This window comes from Stegodyphus dumicola, chromosome 5, assembly GCF_044657685.1.
Source record: "Stegodyphus dumicola isolate Sdum_Otavi_A_Nest chromosome 5, ASM4465768v1".
Classification (NCBI taxonomy): Eukaryota; Metazoa; Arthropoda; class Arachnida; order Araneae; family Eresidae; genus Stegodyphus; species Stegodyphus dumicola.
In genome coordinates this window covers 12059973-12080590 of record NC_140772.1, presented here as the reverse complement: position 1 = coordinate 12080590, position 20618 = coordinate 12059973, and the positions used below count along the sequence as shown (strand labels likewise).

General features: G+C 35.1%; 1 long non-coding RNA gene across 1 annotated transcript in view; it reads right to left on the bottom strand.

Moving 5' to 3' along the window:
* Positions 1-18344, bottom strand: part of LOC118201654 (uncharacterized) — a 28499-nt gene extending 10155 nt beyond the window's left edge. Inside the window, exon 1 of the long non-coding RNA XR_015041083.1 lies at positions 17960-18344. This is a non-coding gene — a long non-coding RNA (uncharacterized LOC118201654). The remainder of the gene's footprint in view (positions 1-17959) is intronic.
* Between the last annotated feature and the right edge of the window lie 2274 nt (positions 18345-20618).

The following is a 20618-nucleotide window of genomic DNA, read 5'->3' as shown; positions in this document are numbered from 1 at the left end:
TTGTTATGGACTAATTTGTCTCTTTATGAAAACAAGAGGCATAAAGTAATAATATCAGACGAAACATGTTACTAAGAATTTCACTAAAACAGAGGGCTGGAAATTCGGATGAGGCGACAAAGGTGCTCAGTTCTTTCCACCTGCACATTGGAGGTTTTATGAGACTTTCACAGGCTGAATGATTAAGACTACTGAATACTAGTAGTATCACCCAAGTTCGAACCCATGTGAACGATGGTTGCATGATAGGTTTTCACAGTATTTACATCTGCAACATGAATTTGATCCAGTTTTCTTTAGAAAGTCCTCATTTCCCCTCAGCAGATAGGACTAGTATGCTTTCCCGTATTCAAATAAGCTATCCTATTCGTCAGGAGGTCTGTCATCTCTTTTACATTATATAGATGGATCAGTGAATGCTCATGAATATTTCTGAATACACACAAGTATTTTTCTGTAAGTACATGACCGGACTGACATGTTTATAAGATTACATTTCTGTGGTAAGTAAATAAATATTAATTGTTGCAAATTTCTATAAATATTTAAATTCATTTTATTCTTATATAGATATATTTCTTACATGCAATTGTAGATATTTCAATTCTGAGTTCAAAAATATTTAAACTGTAAAAATAGCTTAAACAGAACCTCCTTGAAAGATATGCTTGAAAGATTCCTATGCGGCCATGTGGTCGTAATTCCTCCCCAAAGCATTAAACCGTGGAAAGGTATATTTCACGGACAAGAGAATGGAAGTTGTGTGTTCCTTTCTCTTTCCAGATCAATACACTTATTAAGTATGAACAAGTACGCTTCTAACGCGTCTTGCTGCTGACTTGCTTGCTTTTGAAGCCCTATGACCAATTTTGTTACAGAACTCGTGCTGCACCATATACACTGGTCATCAAAATTAAAGGATAATGAGGAAACAATATGCTCACGAAGTTAATGTTGCAACTAGTGCCCGATGCTATAATTATTTACGTTAATTAACAGTGGCGTAGCTAAGGTGGGGCAAGGGGGCATCCAGGGGGCGGCAAATTGATGATATACATTTCAGAAAGAAATATTTTCCATTCTTGGAATACAGAAAGGGGCGCAGAATCTTTAGGTGTCCCCGGAAGCTGAAAACCTTAGCTACGCCTCTATTAATTAAATACAATTGAACACAAAATTGCACTTCCGCGCATACGTTAGCGCCAGAAATATGCAAATTCGGTGACTGAGAATGTGGTGCGCAATGGATGCATGTTGGAATTCCGGTCTGTTGTACTGTTTAAATTGAATATGGTTCCTGAGAGTAATCAGTATTCAATAGTTATGGCTCAAAGCATCATTTAAGTGAAGGTCAAAAGTGGCGAAAAATTGCTATAATCGAGAGAAGTCAAATACAAATGGAAGTCGCAAAAGATTTGAATCTGAAGCTGCTTTTTTAAGCAATGAATCGGTTGACAGACAGCCTTGGTCAACGGCGACCAAGAGCAACAAGTGCATCAGAAGAGCGTTTTATATCCTTGTTGGCGCGAAGAAACTGCAAGGGATTTGGTTTTAGAGCTTCATGCTGCCATAGGAACTCGAATTAGCCGTTCTGCTGCTGCACGAAGGCTTAACGAGGTTGGACTGTATGCAAGAAAACCAATGGTTTGTGTCCCATTCACTCCATCTTCCAGATGGGCCCGTTTAAACTGGTACCGTCGTCATGTTTAGTGGAGCCAAAACGACTGATCCCAAGTATTGTTTACTGAGAAGTCCACACATAGTCTAAACAGTGATTCTAGACGTGTGTTGATCTGGAAAGAGAAAGGAACACACAACTTCCCTTCTCTTGTCCGTGAAATATACCGTTTCCACGGTTTAATGCTTTGGTGAGGAATTACGACCATTGGCCGTATAGGAATTTTTCAAGCATATCTTTCAAGGATGTTCTGTAACCGCTCGGAGATATGTTGACGAGCTATTGAAACCCCAAGTTAGACTGTTTAGGAGTGCTATTGGCCCAGAAGTTTTGCTAATGGATGAACATTTTTGGCCTCGTCGAGTATATGTGGTGTAAGAATACTTGTAAACAGAAGATATCACTCAAATGTATTGACCACTTTACTCACCCGACTTGAGCATGTGGGATGCCTTAGCACGCCGAATTCGTCCGCGGACCTTCCAAGAGCTGACAAATCCACTTTTAGATCACTGGCGTGCAATTCTACAAGACTAAAGTGTATGAAATCAAGATGTCAGATATGCCCTAGGTGACCATATACCATATTAAAAAAAATATTTTCTGCAAGAGGGGCTTAATTTTCCCATCAATTTGGTTTGAATTTAAATATTTTGCGAATAATCAACTGCCAAATATTGTAATTTATGTTAACTAATGCTTTTGTACAAATTTCTATTAATAATTTTTCATTAAGTATCAGCTACTTTTATTTCTGTCATTATCCTTAAATTTTGATGACAATGTAAATACGGCTCTGAAAGACGGGACGAATTAGTTGTTAATCAGCTGTAAGACTTTGAGGTTTAAAATAATGTTAGCGTTTTATAGTTGATTCATGAGTGATTTGGGAATATGTAATATTTCTTATGCACTAAGGGGGATAGCTTAATGTCCACATTCTCCTTCAGCTATTTAATTTCTTGCTGCTCATCTGAAGTTACTGTTTAAAGAGACAACCATATGTATTCATATGTATATGACAAATGAGATTCTCATATGTATTATGGCATATGAGACAGATGAGTATTGCCATATGTATATGACAAAGATCAGTTTCTTAGAGAGTTTTACAGACTAGAAGACTGGCCTGACAAGTAGTTAAAGCCACAAACACTTGTAATTTTTCCTGAAGTTTATTCTGGTAGCTGGAAAAAACTGCTTGCATGCATTTCTGTAGATTTTATCTTGTGTAATGATGTATCAGCTAGTTTTTCTTAGAAAAATCTTCATAAAGCCATTCTGCTTGATAAACAAATAACAGTATTAAGACAATCAACTGCAATCAAGATTATAAAAATTCTGTTGTCATTCCCTTCTTTCCATCAATTAGCTATAAAGTTGCACATATTTTGCAGAAGTTTAACTTTCGGGTTGTTTATTCTCCCATCAATAAAAATTCCAACTTCTATACTCAAGGACCCCATTCCGGATATGAATTCCTGGGGTATTTATAGGATTCCTTGCCAGTGTGGTTTAATTTACATTGGCCAAACTAGGAGAGCCTTAAAATTTCGCGTCAAAGAACATGAGGCATATGTTAGAAAAAAGGAAACACAGAAGTCTTCTGTTGCTCAACATTGTTGGTCCGAAAATCACACTTTCAATTTTTCTGCTGCCAAAATTATTCAAAAAACATCTTCCATTGGAGAACTGGATTTTCTAGAGGCATTTCACATTCATAAAAATCTTTCTGTTCTAGTTAACGATCCCAATTCCAATCCAAATTTGCCTTCGGCTTTTAGAGAAATTATGTTTTAGTTCTGGTTTCGCCAACAGATGGCGCCACTTGCTTATTCTTGTCCAGGCTTTCTTATCTTATCTAATCATTATTTCCTATCTTGTTCATTTGCGGTTTTGCAGCTGAAGATGATGGTTCGGTAAAACCATCGAAACTAGTCCTGTGAAAATTTTGTAGGTATAACGCTGATTTTTGTTGTTTGACTTCTGAATTAGTAAATAACAGTATATTTTGTCATACTAAAAAAAAAAAAAAAAAAAAAATACTATAGACTAATCAGTTTTTTCCTTTCGGACCCAGAAGTAAAAGCTGGGATCATAGTGTTTCCTACATACAACATGAATATGAGACAGTTTCTTTTAGAAATTCCTCCACGAAGGCATCCCTTCATTTAAGCAGATAGCTGTAATGTAATTTGCTATATTCGAACAAATAAAACAAATAATTTAATGACTTCTGTTTCTACAGCATCTAGTCCCTCCCAATAATTAGAATTTGCTGAATATTTTTTCATGATGCATTCAACAGTGTCTCTAGTTTCCTTACACAGGTCATTTCAAAAATAAACATGGCGCATAGTGCCTTTCAGCAATTCGCAGAAAACCATTAAGTTTTTTTTTTTTTTTTTTTTCATATTAATGATGAATTTTGAGATTTTTAGCACATTTTATGCATTAGTCTGAATGAAGCAGGTGGATAGATAATTTATCGTGACAAATTATATAAAAGTTATGCCTTTATGAGAAATTTTTTAAAGACAGTTAGCTTAAATTTCTATAGGAATAAATGCAGCTTTTTTGAAGTTAAGTAATTTGTATTTTTATGGGAAAGCCATGAAAACCATGTGTTTCCAATCCATTTATCTACTGGTTATTGAATCTGGAACAAACTAATAGCATTCCATGGCTTCAGACAACATTCGACCCATGATGAGCCTTTTTTTTTAATGTAGTAAAACATGGGTAATTTTTATCAATGGGTAATGATAAATGATGACCTTTCAGTAAATTTATGAAAATTAATACATGTATGTGTACAGTTGGTTGAATACAAAATGAAGAGCAAAATATTAATGTAATTTATTGTATATCAGACATATACAAAATGTTACAGCTATTTCACAATAAAAAGGAATGGAAAAATTTATTTGAATAAACATTTTAATTTTAAAAATGCATAAGCCAGGCTATTTTCCATATAAACGTTTATACTATGGTACTGAGCAACTAATTGAACTGGGAAACAAGAGTTCATATCTACTTTGTAACATACTTCTGTCACCAGTCTATTGATTGAACAATAAGTAAGTGACAATCAAAATCATCCATTATCAGTCAATGATGTGTGCTAATTTAATTTTGTATTTATATGAAGCGACACCTGCTTGATTTTTACTCACTAGAAATATTCTTTCATGTGAAATTAAATATCAAATTACGGAAGTTTATGAAGTTGACCTGTTAAAAAATCAAAAATGAGATAGTGACATGGAAAGTTCTTGGGTGAAAGAGATGACATGCATGATTAAGAATGTCCTGGAAAGACATCTATTATTTTGAATGAATTATAACATAGAATAGATAAAGTTGAACTTTGTGACTAGCACTACACCATTCATGAATTCCATACACTATTCTCATATGTGTTATATGACAATAGTGATATGAACATTATGTGTTATATGAGAATCATGAATTCCATACACGATTCTCATATATCCATTATGCATGATATCATTGCCTGTCATCTGCTTTAGAGAAAAAGTGTGTGCTAAGTAATAACAATATATGCTTACCAAAGAATATACCAAATATAAAGTGTATGGGGGGGGGAACCTTTCATTTAGAGCTGCACTGATATTGGCACAATAAGCAAATAAAGATGCTTATTTACTTTCTTATATCATGACTGAGAAAAAAAATCGAGTTGTCTGTTACACCCAAATGCAAACAATGATGTGTATCACGTTAGATTAAACAATAACTTATGGCATGGCATCATGCACACTATTAATCAAGCCAAAGTGCAGCTAAGCAGATGACCACTGCATTGTGGTACAATAATTGCTCCACTTCTGCTCGTGAAACATTGAATACACTGAGCAGATTCTTTTGAAATTACAAGAAATGCTTCTTGGCTGACAGCATGAACTTAAGGCTAAATTCATAACAGCTACTTCAGAAATTGTGATTACAAGTTTGGGAGCAATTGGTCAACAACCTCAATCTCATCCTAAATATTTACTGTTTTTTCAACAGTTAAACAAATTTTTTGGGCAAAAATTATTTTACAACTACAAAGTATTCCAGAAAAGAGTATCTTCATTTCTAAATGAACTGCTAACAAATGTGTATGATTAGCGTTAACAGAATCTTGTATCCTTGTAAAATAAATATCTCAGTGCCACACATACCTATATGGAATGATGGCCAAATTTACTTTAATATAAGGTGGTGTGGTGTGGTGTATTTAATTATGGCAAAGCACACTAGGGCTATCTGCCCAAGGGGAGGGATGCCTTCGTGGAGGACGTTCTAAGGGAAACTCACTCGTATACACGTTACACATGGGGAAAACCACAAAAACACCCCTGCAGCCAGCCCCTTCGCCTTTAATATAAGGTTTGGTACTTTTAATATAAAAACATTTTATTAAACTAACAGTCCTTATGTTTTTCTTTTAAATATTTAAATTCCTAAATGGATACTGCTTTTTGGATTTTTTCATGTATTCATGAATAAATATTTTTATGCTTCAGTTTTACATGCTTGGATACTGAGCTGTCATTTTTTGAAGTTAATTAACTAAACCATAATTTTTCATCTTTAGGTATCTGATATACCAGGTGATCAAAAAGTCAGTACAAATTTGAAAACTTAATAAATCACTGAATAATGTAGATAGAGAGTTAAAAATTGACACACATACTTAGAATGACATGGGGTTTTATTAGAAAAGCAATAATCTGATCAGAAAAGCAATAATTAGCATAACAAATTAAGACAAAGCAAAGATGATGTTCTTTACAGGAAACGCTCAATATGTTCACCATCATTCCGCAACAATGTAGTCGAGGAATAATGTTGTGAACAGCACTGTAAAGCATGTCCGGAGTTATGGTGAGGCATTGGCGTCGGATGTTGTCTTTCAGCATCCCTAGAGATGTCGGTCGATCACAATACACTTGCGACTTCAGGTAACCCCAAAGCCAATAATCGCACGGACTGAGGTCTGGGGACCTGGGAGGCCAAGCATGACGAAAGTGGCGGCTGAGCACACGATCATCACCAAACGACGCGCGCAAGAGATCTTTCACGCGTCTAGCAATATGGGGTGGAGCGCCATCCTGCATAAAAATCGTACGTTCCAGCAGATGTTTATCAGCCAGGCTGGGGAGGATGCGATTCTGTAACATATCGGCATATCTCTCACCCGTCACGGTAGCAGTTACAAAACCAGAATCACGCATTTTTGAACTTTTTTTTTTTTGGTTCTAATAAAACCCCATGTTATTCTAAGTATGTGTGTCAATTTTTCCCTCTCTATCTACATTATTCCGTGATTTATTAAGTTTTCAAATTTATACTGACTTTTTGATCACCCGGTATAAAATTTTAGTAAATTAAAAAAAAAAAAAAAAAAAAAAAAAAAAAAAAAAAAAAAACACTAATATTATCATAGATTTGTTTAATGCATAAAGTCATGAACAGGTTTAAGAAATAATTATGTCTATACTTCTCATAGTATATAAAAAAGATAAAAATCTATTAATCAGACCTTAATATAGAAAATGCATAATTTTTGTAAACTCACCAAAGGTTCTTCACTAGTTGTTAAAGAAATAAAATCTGTTCATAATTTTAATTCAAAATGCAGAAAGAAAATGAAATTTTGTGTGGTTTCTGCATATATGTGATTCATGCATATTAATGATTCTAACTAAAATTTAACAAAATCCTCCATTAAGAATAATAATGAGGAACTTTATCTCTTACAAGAATCTCAAAGATATATTTTACTATTTTATTACATAAGTGTTACTTTATAACAGCTGCACATTTAAATAACCCCCATGTTCTCAACAATTTTAGTACAGAAATTATCTTTAAAGTAAAAACCCCGAAATTAATCTCTAAGAATTCGTAATTCAATCCAGGTTAGACTATTGGCGCACAATTTGTCTTCATAATTTTTCCTATGTGCACAGTGAATATGAATGTTACATAATCTTTCACGAAGGAAAGATTCCTCTTAAGCAGATAGCCTTCATGCGCTTTACCATAAATTGACTAACGTGCTGGCTGCATGAGCGTTTTCGTGGTTTTCCCCATGTGTAACGTATATACGAACCAGTTTCCCTTAGAAAGTCTTCCACGAAGGCATCCGTCCCCTTAGGCAGATAGCCCTCGAGGCTTTGCCATAATCACACACTCACCCCTCAAACCCTAAATAAGTTATTCTTGAAAAATTTTTAAATCTACAAATTGTTTTTATTTCAAGTGCTTCGAGTGAAACAAATTTTGTTTCAATTGAAGAATGTGCATCCACGCACTATGTTGAGAATGCATTCCTAGAAAAATGTTTTAGAATTTTCCTTAAATTGCCCTTAATTTGGCATCTACAGTTGACAGAAAATATTTTAAAACAAAACCAAACAATAGAACAAAAAAGTGCAATTTATTTCATAGCCACCGGTCTGCCAAATCAGGGCACGCGGTTTTCAAATTGCTTTTCAATTGTAAAGTACATATAGAATACAAGTTTACGAAAACACTGGTAAGTAAAGAATTGGTTATAGTTCCTTTCATATTTAAATGCAAACAGAGTTTTTAAACATTATTATAACTAATATAATGTAATCTAAACCTGTAAACATAATTTTAAGATTTTCCAAAATCAATGTTAATACTTTTACACCTCTGGTAATATTCATTCCTGGAGAAATAGAATTTGCTCACTGCGTTTGTACTGCACTAAATTATTATTGAACAATGCCAGCACTAAGAAAAATTTACAATGCATGAGCCAAGAATTTTTTTTATTTATTTCTTTTTCATGTGGCATTGAAAACTACGGTCCCAGAGTTGATCTGCCTTTACTTCAGGGATATAAGATGTTTAATTTATTTAATCGCTTCATAGTTTTTGGTTCAAGAAAGAAATGCAGATGCAAACCCTGGAGATTTAGAAAATAAAATCTTTGTTGACTCTTAATGTATTCAAAAATTTAGTTTTATCACTTAGCTATATAAGATACTACTTTTACCTTAGAATAGAAAGGGAACAGTTGTTTGATGATTTATATTGCTACTCCATTTTATCTTTGAATGCAAAATTGCATATACAGGAAGGCATTGAAATTTCTAAATGTAAACATCTTTGTCGAATGGCGAAATACTTCTTCAGTTTTTTATGATCTACATTTTCAGAATTCTAAAATCGCCTTTGAGGTATCAATCTGTTATGCGAAATTTTCAGATCTCAAGCTATTTACTGTTGCTTTCTATGGAAGTTATGAAGCTGGGAATGAAGATTCGTACTGAGTTAATGAATATTAATGAAGTTTCGCACTGAGGATTAAATTCAGGGAACTAAAAAATAGTACACATCTGAATTCCTGTATACATGCTTAGTATTCCAATATCTTGTTTGATTCCCTCCAAAACACGATTCTCACGTAAAATTAATTACTTTCTGAACACTACAAGTTATTAATAGGTTAAGGCCGTTGAATGCTGGTAGTTAGACATAGGTTCGACGTCAGACGATCGAGCTGGACGCATGGTTGGTTTTCGTTGTTTCTCCCATGTAAAACGTGAATACGAGCCAATGTCTCCTAAAAATCTCCACGAAGGCATGCTTTCCTTTAGGTAGGCAGCCTTCGTGTGCTTTCCCATATTCAATTAACCTAAACTAACGTATCTAATTTCTGAACAAATTGATACAGACATGACATTATAGACGCAAATGATATAACAAAGGATAAATTAATAACTTTTGAAACTTGTATAAATTTTGAATTAGAAAATGTTCCATAATAACTGCTTTAATAAAAATTCGTATTTCATTCGTCGCACAATTAAAATTAATTTTGTCATTAAAATGATTCATAAAAGGAAGGATTTCTAAACATAGTTATGAAACGCTACTAAGTTTAGCTTTCTTATTTCGAATATATTTTTATTTTTATTTTTCGAATTAAATAAAGTTATATTTACCTAAGCAAAAGGGGCTTCCGTGGAGGGCACTCAAAGGAAATTGGCTGATATACCCTAATTATATGTTAGAGAACAAGAAAAGTTCATGCAGTCAATCCGTTCATCGGAATTTGAATCCAGGTTAAATTATCAGAGTTAAAGAAATATTATTCGTTCGACAGCTAGTTATCATTTAGAACATAACAAACCAAAATTTCACTCAAGTAAGCGGTAGTCGTGGAATGCATGTCATTTAGAAATAACACTAAAATTAATTTTCATTACCTGAAACATTTATATTACTACACTGCCTTATACTGAAAATTGGAATAATGTAATAAAAACACTTATGAAAAGAATGAAACGAAGGCAGTTTCAAATTCGAATTGAAACCAAATTTAAAAATATTTAATTAGAAATACCTGAAAAAAATCATGCAATTTTAAATACATTCAAGGTTTTAAAATAATTTCTGAAGAATTTTAGCAGCCGAGCTTCGGAAAATAAAATTTCTTTGATATTTGACCTCCAAGCCGTATTTGTACAGCAAAAAAACCTGAAAACGCAAACGCGTGAGAATCGAAGTAACAAACCGTTCTTTTTATTTTCTCCTCTCAACAAAATATTTCCTGGAAGATACCGAATTTGCAAACAAGCCATGTGGGTTTAAAACACGGGCAATTTTCTCCAATCCATTAGCGGAAAACCACAAAAGAACGCACTTTCCCGGGTGTCATAAAATAGTCATCAAGCCTCAAGCGCTAAAATTCCTACCCCTGCCATGAACGGCAAACTGTCCCGAGCCCCCAGTTGCTGTATCCTTAGTAATATTTACTGCATTAATTACTGACACAAAATAGCACTTGCATTCACTAACTTAACATTAACTTCACTTGGTTTAATTCCCGCAGGTACATTTTATATAGTAGATGATTTAAGTCATTATCACTTAAAAGTTTCTGATTATCAATATGCAGAATAATTTGTAAACCACACTTTACATGCATCTTCCAGCCATCAGTAACTTCTATCTGACTAGACCTAATTTTGTATTGGAACAGTAGAATAATCCGAACAAACATTAAATCGGTTATATACAAATATATACGCATATATATACACTTTTATTCCGAAAAACTAAATGTACATTCAAAAAACGCACTTCGTAACTCTGAACAGTAGAATGTAAACAAACGTCAGAAATATGACGTCACTCATGTGGGCGGAGTTAATGAAACCCTCATCTGGACTGTCATTGGCCAAATTCAAGCCGTTGTCCTAGCAGTGTACATTTTGCTTATATGCGTACGGGACACATATGTCCCAGCCCCCGGGGAAAGGTTAAATGAAGAATCCTGAAACACTCCTTATCTGCTGCGCCTCTGCGTGCGGGCTTGTTCCGCCTGCGAGCTTGCACCGCGCACCGCCTTCTGGCGGTGAACCGGTACATTCTTACTACTGGTAATTACCAAATTATGTAATCCATCGTACTAAAAAAATGGCGAAATATGCCCAGAAAAAATTACGAGTGATGATATTTCAAACGAGAACTAGAAATCTCGAGCCACGATATTTGGCGTGTTGTAGCACTGCTTTCTCCTGATTTTTTCTTCATTTTTAAATGACGCCGCTCTAGCGGAATAGTACCCAAAAACGTATATAGGATAAAATTTCCTGAAAATAGCAAAAGAAAAAAAATTATAACAAAACTAGTTTAATGCGTAACAGAAGCCTTTACTACTGTTTAAATACTTTACAAACTTCCTTTAGACATGTCCTGAATGAAATATTATTCAACGCTTAAAGCCTAAGTCAGTATTTTTCAAAAATTTTAAAATCTTCAAGCTATTATTTGTTTTTTCTTGAAGAATGTGCATTTTTGTACATATGTGTATTGTATATGTATTTTATTCATATATAAGGATTTTAGAATTTCTTTTAAATGCTGTCAGTTTTTCATTAAGCGTTGAATCATCGCCACACACGCTGTAATCCAAACTTCCGAAGAACGTTCTCAAAAGTTCTTGCAGTGAACAACAGAAGATAACTAGAATTTTTTCCATAGCCACTGCTCTGCCAACAAACGGCAACGCAGTTTATTTTAAAATAACGACCAATCTTCAAATAAGTACTGCGAAACTTTCTAATCTAAATTGTACATAGCAAAAGACAATACGAAAAAAGTAGTGATTAATATTTTTTTTATTTAATAAACATAAACAGTAAACGTTATTTTAAATGTCTATAGCATCGTCGAATTAAAAGTTGTTTCCATGTCAGATGTATTTCACGAAGAAATCTCAAACTTTTAGAAATTTGAATAACTAAATTCCCGAAGAATTTTATAGTCCGATATGTATAAGCTGCATTCGTTTCTTTACGTGCTAGCAAACGGTTATCCCAGATTTTTCTCACAGAGTTAACAAAGGTAAAATGCAGTTCGAGAATATCATGCGTTTGTTTAGAAACCGAAACGAAGGATTTGTGAGATTTCCTGCTCTACCAATTCTCAAATTTAATGTTCTTGTATTAATCTCCATAAGTTTGACATAACTTATGGGACTCAACTACGTACGGAAAATCGATTTGATTGTGAAAAAAAATTATCTGCATTTAGTCAGATTTCGTTTTAGTTTATTGTTTTTAATAAACATGTCTGTAATCAATGTGTGTACTGATTTTTTCATGCCAAACGTTGCCTGAGATTTCAGCCTTCATTATACAAGTTGCATAGAAAGTAAAACATAATCATTAAAATAAAATATTTTAACAACGATTGTAATGTCACGTGATATATGTATTCAAATATCGATCTTCAAATCTTTGAATAAGATATATATCACAGTTCGCGGATTTTCTCAGGCGTCACTCATGTTCCTTAAATGATAATCAATGTAATATAAAAACTGAGCTCGAAACTATTGAATACCTAAAATTTCTCCAAATTCTTGCTATAAAAATTAATGTCATAATAATGCTAATTAACTGAAAAGCAGAGTAAGATTGCTTCCACGTCGTCTTATTTCAGACAGGATTATTTTTTTCGTACTATAGATTTAAAATGGTAGAATCGGGAACATGGTTTCTACTGCCAGACATACTTACGATGGTGTGCCACAGGGCTCCGGTCTTTCTCCTCGTTTGTGCGATATATATATTTAGACCTATGATATTCCAAATGATTGACAGACGATGATTGCTCTTTATGACCAAGCATCTATAATTACAATAATCCTGCTTCTAGGACAGCATTACCTGAATCTTATGGGAAACTGGTTCACGCTCTGGAGGATCGCAGTCAGTATTAAAAAATCCAAAGCAATTATTTTTCGAAAAGGTCACTTGAACTTAACTCCACTATTTTACAAAGAAACAAACTGAGTTGAAGAAATTAAAAGTCTAGGAGTTATCCTAGATAAAATTAAAAGTTTCGCAAAGACCTAAGGGAAACTGTTCAAAAATTAACATCACACTTGCAACAATCTGACTGTTTGTGGATATGCAAATTGTATTTCTGTCGTTCAACTGAAGAGCGGGGCAGACGCAAATTTGTTAAGGTTTTAAAGCCCGTGTTTGGAGCTTCAAGGAATTAATGGAGCTCCAACGATGCAGAGTATCTTAGTTGCGTTTCTGAAGCTAGAGTTTTGCCATATTCTGCGCTGATCCGCAGCCAACTTGATGAATGAAGGCCAATAGAGAGATTCGGTCAACATTATGAGTCTGAAGTTAGTGGAGTGTTACATTGAGGTAAACGCCAGTCATCTCACAGTCCACTAAACATGAAGAACGAGATGTGCAATGATCATTACTTAAAAGAATGCATCCCATGGCAATTCCTAAAAACAGATCTTGTATAAATTTGTTCTTAGTCCTGCTTCTATGTTATGCTAGGCTAGTCTGGGGTCATTCTCCCAAAACCCACATTCGACAACTCCAAGTTTTGCAAAACAAAGCTCTTAGAGGAATTTTCAAAACTCGCTAGTTCCTCCCGAAATGGTATATCCACAGAGACCATAAAAGAGACGCTATTCGGCTAAGTATAATTAAGTATATATTTGTTTACTGGTATAATACACAGCTGATCAAACGTTCACACTGAATGCAAATTCTGAAGTAAAAACGTGTGCTTGAATTTCATTCTTCGAAACTCAACTGCCGTTCCAGATTGAAATATCATACGATATGATCAACTCAACTGCATTATTGTCCACAAAAACTGAGCAATAGAATTCCGGGCAAAGATAAAGATTAGTCGCATATTGGTTACATCTTGAAATTTCACACCACTAATGAGTACGTCCCTGGTACGTGCAAAATAGGATAAAAATATTGTTTTAAAGCTAAAAGTTGGAAACAGAAAGAAAGTGTATATAGCGTTTTAACAGATTAAGAAACTCCTATTTTGATAAAATAACGTGAGACTAATTAAGAGGACAAATTGGCATCACCTTATGGGGTCATATCAATGCTAATGAGGAAAGAAGTGCTCAATTTCAAAAGTGTAGCCAGCGCTCGTATCACACATACGGTTTTCCTTTGCGGTCATGCAAGACCTTTTAAAGATCGATGATAGTTGCCGATTAGAAAGATTATTCCACAGAAATATAAATGAAAAATTGATAAACATTTCATTCCAGAAATATCAGCGACAATTACTATATACAGGCGCGCCACTAGGCTATGTGACTATTGGACAAGCGATAGGCATTTTGTTATGAGCCTCTCCTGTTGCGGGTTTCTGTGAGTCGCTTCCAAATCGCTTAATTTCTTCTTATGGGTAACTTCAAAGATTAAATAGTATGCTGTTTAAGACCTATTTTGGATTTGTTAATAATAGATTTTTGTGAATGGATTTGTGGTATAAATAAAATACTTGATGTTTTCTAGCGTTACTTTATTTGTAGCTTGTAATATGTTGCGTATCTAGATAATGCATGAATTTAAAACGCTTACAACGCAAGTTTAGTCATAAACTTTTTAATACAATTTTATGACAAAAAATGTTAGGAAAGGGAGTACTAATGAATTTCATTTCTGTTTTTGCCTTGTTTCGTTAGGAAGCTATTTTGTCAAACATTATCCAAAGTTGTTTATATTTCACATAATTCATTTGGGGTTAATTTATTTAGCTATCTTTGCAGTGCTGCCTAATCTATAATTTAATGTTCGACAAAAATCAATGATATCTGATTTCCTCCAATAGACACCTTTAATATACAGGGTGTTTATAAAGTCCCGCTCCCAATTTGATGTTTAATAACTCATAAAATAATAAAGATAGATTAAAATTAATAACATAAATGATTAGATAGACTCAAAAAGTTTTATGACGCTTTCCAGTGAACTGCTACGTGTGCCCCCTTCGTCGCACGGAGAATATCAAGTCGATATTCAATTTCACGCCGGGTACCGGCAAGCATGTCGGTATCCACAGAGGCTATTGTGGTTGTAATTCTGGCTTTTAGGTCATCAATGTTCAACACTCTCCTCCTGTAAATGTTGTACTTTACAAATCCTCAAAGGAAAAAGTGTGCACTTTGGTGTAAAATATAATTTTCCATATCAGAGTAACTTCAGTGCTTAATCTACAAGCACATAAAACACTAAGGTAATTTATATTTACAGCATTAAATTATGTATGTGTAATAACAAAATCAGTTTAAAATGCAGCGGCATCTTTGTAAAATAAATACAATCGTATCAGTTTATCCTCAATTTCTAAACTCATAAACTAGGGTATTTTATGTCTATATATTGCCAAAGAGTATACCAGAGTATTTCGTACGTATATTACAGTATAATCAAGCTAAGGTTATCTAAGCTGAACTATTAGTGTAGAATATTTATGTAAAATCTAGTGTAAAATAGAAAAATTTGTCTATTCTCAATAGCTGACCTATCCGCGCCTAATGCGCACCAGCGGTAAAGCGCCTAATGCGCACCAGCGGCACAGAGCGGTAAAGTCGCTGAACACTGGTAGTTCGGTCCGAGGTTCGAATCCCGCGAACGGGCTGGCTGCATGGGTGTTTTCGTGGTTTTTCCCATGTGTAACGTGTATACGAGCCAGTTTCCTTTAGAAAGTCCTCCACGAAGGCATCCCTCCCCTTAGGCAGATAGCCCTCGAGGCTTTGCCGTAATTAAATAACCTAACCTAATACGCACCAGGTTTTAAATGCGCATCAGAGGGGAATTTATATGTTTCAGGGTAAAATCCAAAAGAAATGTCTAAATGACAGTGTAAAATGTTTAAATGTATGTGTAAATGTATCAGTGCAAAATTAGCGACTATCGGGTACGTCAATATAATAGAATTATTAATGTACAATATCAATGTAACAGCATCTTTTATCTCATATGAAACTATTGTCTTATACCTTGCCCTGATGTAGCCGTTTACAATAAAAAAATCCTATTAAACCACCGACGCCGAGCTCCTGGGCCTTGTACAGTTGCCAATTTCGGAAGATACACGAAAAGTACTCGTAAGACGCCCGTGTGTCCGGACTCGCTCTTCCCTGTCTTCTGTATAGTAATATTGTAAATACATTATATAAATACTGTGTTGTACTGCTTTAATTTGCTGCGGGCATGCGGGCATTAGTTTGTCTACGCCTGCTTTAGGGGAGGGTTAATACTGAGAGGAAGAAAATCTCACATAATATTAATTTAGAGAAAAAAATTGACTTCAACTATTTTGCAAAACATATTTCTTGAATTTTTCCAGAAACTAAGTTTGCTCCTGAGAATAGGCTAGGGCATCAAACTCTAGCTAAATCCTATTTTATTTCTAAACCCCGCCTATTAGGATGGATTTTAAATTGGAATAGGTTTTAAATGAAATATAATCCAATACGATGAATTATTATTACATGCCTAGCCACCGGTTTTTCCGCACCTTGTCGTGGTAAATTATCTTGCAAATTTCTCTTTGCAATTCCTGATTCTCTGTCCATTATTTTTAATAATACTGCGTTGTCTCTTTAAGGCGAAGCGGTGGTTTTGGTACTCATTCTAGATAAATATATGCTTTGCAGCTAGGTAGCCGGTAAATGATGTTCGTTGTCCAATGTGTTTGTGTTATATATGGTTGTAACGAAAGTTTTACGCTGAATAGAGGTCTTAATAAAGTTAGAAAGCAAAACGAGGAAGGACTATCTTTAGTGCGGGTACAAATCACCATCCAAATCTAAGATTTTCTGCCAATATTTAAGTACTTTTTCAAAGATTTCGACTCAGAAACTGGTGGACGTGAGTTCAAGAACAGATCCACCACATTTCGCAGGTCCTCTGCAGAATGGAAGAGAGCATCAGCAAGATGTAGCCGCAGGTGGGAAAAAAGTTAAAATTCCGAAGGAGCGATCTCGCGACTGCATGGTGGGTGCAGCAAAAGTTCCCACTCGAGAACGTACGTAGTCCAGCCAGTGATTAATGGAAGAAGATCCGGATCTTCTTCCATTAATTTAAAAGAAGTTGCTTCCTGTTACAATGATATAATTCAACCCACTCGTTCAATTATTTTGTTACCGAAACTTCTCTATGCTATTACAATTTGTGCCCGTCAGCCTGTTTGTTTGTGGCATTTTCTCTTCCGGAACTGTGGAGAGTTGAATTTTATGAGAGGTATCCAGAATTCCAAAAACTCGTGGAAAGCCCTTTTAAAAATTCTCCTCCCCGTATGTCCTCATTTGTACAAGTGGCATTCCAGCGCTCGCTTTCAAATCGTACAGTTTGTTAGTAAAAAAATTTCTACATTATATGAAATTAAAATAGCATTGCCAAATTTTAAATATATTATTCCCGATTCCAATTCGTGGGAAGCTATTTCCATTTGTTCAATCTTTGTACGACTTCAATCAGCCGACATATAAAGTAAAATCTATTTTCGCATTCATTTTTTTCCGAGTGGCAATAATTCGCGCTTTGGAGATAAAAATGCTTTATTTCCAAATGCAATAAATATGAAAAATACGTACAATAATATAGTTTGCTTAAAATATGCTAATAATATAATTTTACGTTATGACTTAATCTAATATTGCATTGACTAAAAGTTACTTAAACGTTTTCTAAAATTTGCACTATGAAATGGTTTATGCCCATTATAAATTTATTTACCTAAAATATTTCAATGCAAGCTTTGCAATTATTCTTTAATGTTCACTGCAATATTAGAGCATCTGCATAATATAGGCTGTGTATAATTCTACGTTTTGTTTCGGACTTAAAAAAATTGAAATGAAAATCGCAAATCTCATTCTTTTTATGCGATAACTTTAAAAACCACTGCATTAAACACAGTTCTTACCTTATCCAGATCGAATCCAGACTGGGTTTTGGGTGTTGGACATGTGCCAAAGCCGGCCCAACACACGGTAGCCGTTAGGCAAAGGACAGCCAACTTGACCAGCATGATTTCAGAATTACTACTAATTGAATTTCTCAGAAGAATGAAGTTATTTATATACAAGTAATAAAAGATAATAAGAAATCTTCCAATTTTCTGAACAACGTCTTATCTGATGTTTAAGTCACAGGTGCAAATAATCGCATGCATGAAAATTCTGGGAAGTGAATCATCTGTTATTTGTGGGCAAACTACGTAAGATGAAAAGCTGTGGTGCTTCTCGAGTGTCATGAAAGTTCTCAATACTCCTTGAAAAATTTCTTACCAGGAAGCTGGTATCTGATATACGTTGAACTTTGGTCAGAAAACTGAAAGGAAAAAAACGTAAACAACAGTAAAAAGTGATGACAATATAAATTTTCAGTTACAAAATGTTAAAAAGAGTTAGATTTACAAATTTTTTTTGAACAATTGATAAAAAAAGCCTAAACTGTTAACAGTTTATGTATGAATCTAATATAAAATATCATTTAAAAAATCGGTATCATCGGTATTGGCGTGACATTTTTAAAAATAATGTGTGATGATAAACATGTAAAATGGAATTGTGTAAAGAAAGATAAAGACTATTGCGGACTTTGCAGATGTTGCTACTGCTCGCTTTCAAATCGTAGCGTTTGTTAATAAAAAATTTTTGAGATTTATAAAACATGGAATAAAAGTAACATTGTCAAACTTTAAACATATTACTATTATGTAAGATCCTATTCTGGCATTGAAGAGAGCACGCGATTGCACGCGACGTCTCTCTGTGTCGAAAATTGTTCGTTAATGTCAACATTTTAAATAAATAACTGCTGTCGGCAACATTTGTTTAAAGTTAATATAACTGACACGATATATTAGTGCCACGTTCATTCTTTTATCAATATTGAGAAATTTTTTATATTACATTAAATTTAAATCATGACGCCATAAATATTAACCTGAAGTGTCAAAAGTTTTTGTTTCCAGTTGGGCAATAAAAAAGAATATTTACTAATTGGTTGATGCTTGGAAAGAATGAAGTAACTTCTTTCATACTAAATAGACTCATACAGCTGTTTTTCCGATGTGCATAAAACTTGAAAATTTTGCTTTAGCTGCAGCCCGCTCATCCGATGAGCTTGCCCACTAGTATGTTTATAAAAACCTGTTAACTTAAACCTTTTTGTAAACCTTTTACTAACCTGTCTCAACTGGAGAAGCTTCATTTTTGGACTCTTATACATGTCAGAACCCTAAATTCATTCGGGAATCTGAGGCCGCCGAGCGGTAAAGTCGCTGAACGCTGGTAGTTTGGTCCGAGGTTCGAATCCCGCGAACGGGCTGGCTGCATGGGCGTTTTCGTGGTTTTTCCCATGTGTAACGTGTGTACGAGCCAGTTTCCATTAGAAAGTCCTCCACGAAGGCATCCCTCCCCTTAGGCAGATAGTCCTTGAGGCTTTGCCATAATCACACACACACAAGGCTTCAAGGCAAATGAATAGGAATCGCGATCATAACGCGCATTTCGAGTGTGCAATTCTCAAAGTATAAAACATGCAACAGAGGCTAAAAATTATCTTTTTGTTGTTGCTGCCATTGTAATTCCGTAAAGAAGAAACTAAAGATGCCATTATGACGATATCGAAGACCTTACAGACAACTAAACGACGTCGAATGTGGTAGCAATGTAGGTTTGTGTGAAGGTGGGTCGTTATACCGAGCAACAGGCCACCACCTGCAGCGTACAGACACTGCTGTGCAAAAAATGTTGGCAGCAATGGTTGCTACAAGTAAATTGCCGCAGACAAAATGAAAGTTCTGGAAGGTCAAGGAGCACAAATGTGAGGCAAGATAAGATGATTGTTCGTTAGGCCCAAACCTCCCCAACGGTTTGTTATCATTGTCGACTATTTAACGCACTACAGCCACGTCTTTACCTCCCGTGGTACCGTCCACCATCTCACGGCGCTTGTCTGAGGCGGGGTTACGCTCACAAAGGCCTTTAACTCACATTTGCCTTTGACCCCACATTGTCTGCGGAGTCGTCTGAAATGGTGTCGCAGCCTATCATGATGGCTGCCATCAGACTGGCATCGTATAGTGTTCAGCGATGAATCCCGCTTCACTCTTGAAGGAGATGACCACCGTGTTTGTGTCTGGAGAGGACCAGCTGGGCCAGCTGTTCCAATCAGCCTTTGTTTTACAAAGGTATACATCTATATTTCCTGATGTGATGGTGTGGGGCACTATTTCTTACGATAGCAAGTCATCTTTAGTCATTCTCCGTACATCTGCAACACCTCAACGATATGCTGATACCATCCTGCGGCCGGTTGCATTACCCTTCATGGCACGTCATCTTGGGGCCATTTTCCAACAAGAGAACGCCAGACCACATACCGCTCTCATATCTCTGGACTGTCTCCGTGCTGTTGATACTCCTCCTTAGCTAGCAAGGTCAACAGACCATTCACCAATCGAGCATGTCTGGGGCATGATAGTCCGGCAGATCAAAATATCGCAGATCTGGAGCGACAACTAATGAATGCCTGGTAGAATGTGTCGCCGCAAACATTAAGAACCTTTACCACTC